The following is a 2,989-nucleotide window of genomic DNA, read 5'->3' as shown; positions in this document are numbered from 1 at the left end:
TTAAATATAATTCAGATCTCGTAATTAAAAAATGGATACATCTGCGATACATTTTTGATACATATTTGATACATCTCCGATACATATTTCATACATAAATGATACATATATGATACATCTCCGATACATATTTGATACATGTATGATACATATTTGATACATATATGATACATATTCGATTGTCAAAAACCTTTTTTCCTTGTTTTTTTGTACGTCTTCGATTACATCTCCGATACATCTCTGATACATATATGATACATATTCGATCGTCAAAACCTTTTTTCTTGTTTTTTTGTACGTCTTGTTTTTAAGTAATATTGCATGTATTTTTATACATATTTAATACATCGCTGATATATATCTAATATATATTAGATACATATTCGATCGTCAAAACTTTTTTTCCTTGTTCTTTTTGTACGTCTTCTTTTTAAGTAATATTGCATATATTTTTATACATGTTTGACACATATTTAATACATAGTTTGTAGTTAATAATTATACATGATAAATAAATTATTTATACATGATAGATACATCTCTAATATATAATTATACATGATAAATAAATTATTTATGCATCACATCCGTGTTTGGTATGTATCAATAATGTATCCTCTAGATAATTTATAAAATTACATTTTAAAAAATTGTATCGTTTTGTATATATATATTATATATTTTTAATATTTAACATATTTATATTTTTAACAATTAAAATTAAATTTTAATATTTTTATATTAGATAAATATATGAATAAATTATTAAATTTATTAAAAAAAGGAAATTAAATCCAATGAATTGGATTTTGCATACATATTGGATTGGACCTAATTATGGGTCCAATTCAGTAAGTGACCCGCGCGTCATGCGCGGGTCATGTCAGTTGGTCCACACGCTTGCTGGTACATTTGGTGCCAAATGGTAGTGTTGAAAAGTCTTTGGAATAGATGGCACAGTTTGTAATAAATACTACAACAATGATATATGGTGAAAAGGAAAGGTTTTTTATGGTAATTTTGTGAATTTCTCGTTATATAATTCATCAAGTTAATTATGCAATTAATTTTATCTATCAATTTACTAATACAAAATATAAACACTAAAAGACAACTAAATCAATTCATTTATATTACAATTAACATATAAAAAAATTAATTCAAGATTCATCAACAACACACCAATTTAAATAAATAATTAATTATTAAAATAAATAATAATTACAAATAATTTATTTATTGAAATTTTGCCAAACCCATTACTTGACATTGCTAAATCAATTTATATAAACTAACAAGATATAATAAAATAATAAAATAATGTTGAGTAAAAATAATGGTTGGTTTTAAGAATTAATTGGTATAGTGTGATTACTTGAGTGAAAGACATCTAATTTAATAATTAGGGTTTATAAATCAAAAGAGAAGAAAAAAAATAAAAAGAGGGGTTCAATTTAACTTTTGATGTATTTGTTTCATTTGAAATAGAAACAGATAGCCATCTGCTTATGTTTCAAACTTAAATTCCAAACGACATCGTTTGGCTATGATTCAAACCACTGTCGTTTGGACTAAACTAAAAAATAAAAAGAGCAAAACTCTTACTCCCTCCGTTCTTTTTAGTTGTCCATTTAGCCAATATTACACATACCAAGATAATGTTCCTTTTGTCTTAAATTATGAAGAAAATACTATTATAACCCTATTAGTTAATAAATGCTTTTCAAATGAAAACATGGAGTCATTTATTAGGGATGGATAAATTTGGAAGATAATAGCTAAAGTCACATTGAAATTCTAAATGGACAACTAATTAGATACAAATATATTTGGCTAAATGGACAACTAAAAAAGAACGGAGGGAGTAAAAAGAAACAGGTGCAGCGCCGCCGCTCCAACTGGTTTGGATGACAGCAACAACCAGCAGATCTTTGATCTGCTGGTGGGGTCGAGACAAAAGAGGACCGGTGATGGAATAGCACCACCGGTACCGGTCCCTTGTATTTTCCGGCGAGGGAGGGTCGTCCGACCCTCCCTCGTTCCGCCACTGACAGTAGAAGGTCGCAGGTAGCGGTGGTGGGGAAAAAAAGAAAAAAAGGACTATTGAACCCTTTCAATAAAAATGATTATTGAACTTTTAAAATATAACGCCATAGTTGAAATTTAAAAAGTATCAAAAGTCAATTTAAGAGATAAATAAAATATTAATTTTTTTAAAATTTTATTTTTATATGAAGACTATATCTCATTCGAGGGGATGCGAGTATGGGATGACCTATTTGATGTTAAAGTGCATAGTTGTGGATTGTTTTGATATTTCGTGTCAGGTTGGGGGAGTGAATTGATCATTTGCTCATTTTTAAAGGGTTAATGTCATAAAAATTCACGAACTTTACACGTTTTCTCATTTTAATCACGAAGTTTAAATTTTCTCATTTTTATGCACGAATTACCACTTTTTCTCAAATTCATGCACGGTGCTGAGGTGTCACGACTCCATTGGTGCAATTCGCTAAGGTGGAGGTTATTTTACATCAATGAATCAGTGCCACCTCAGCACCGTGTATGAATTTATACAAAAAAATTTATATTAAGTAAATTTAAAACAATTAAAAATATAATATGTATATCCAAAAAATAATCATCAGAAAATTTATTTAGCTATTGGTTATGTGTACATCAAATATAATAAAATTCAAATTAAATATCAGTACTTAAAATATTTAGTGCAGCCGGACTAACTATTATAATTTAAAATAATTTTTCTCAAGAATTTCCATTGTTAATTAATTATACTTTTAAAAAATAAATAATTTTTTTAGTTAAATTGAAAACTCATTAGAATGTTTATTTGATCCTCTTAATTATTTAAATATATAAATAATCTCAAGAAAAAACTTGCAAATATTTGAAGTAAATGGTTAAAAAGTATTCAAAATAACGAATCATTAGAAAAAGCACTCTCTAGGCAAATATTAGGGGTATGTTT

This window comes from Mercurialis annua, linkage group LG2 (genome assembly GCF_937616625.2).
Source record: "Mercurialis annua linkage group LG2, ddMerAnnu1.2, whole genome shotgun sequence".
NCBI classification, from domain to species: domain Eukaryota; kingdom Viridiplantae; phylum Streptophyta; class Magnoliopsida; order Malpighiales; family Euphorbiaceae; genus Mercurialis; species Mercurialis annua.
The sequence above is the reverse complement of the archived record's forward strand: the minus strand, read 5'-3'. Positions refer to the sequence as shown.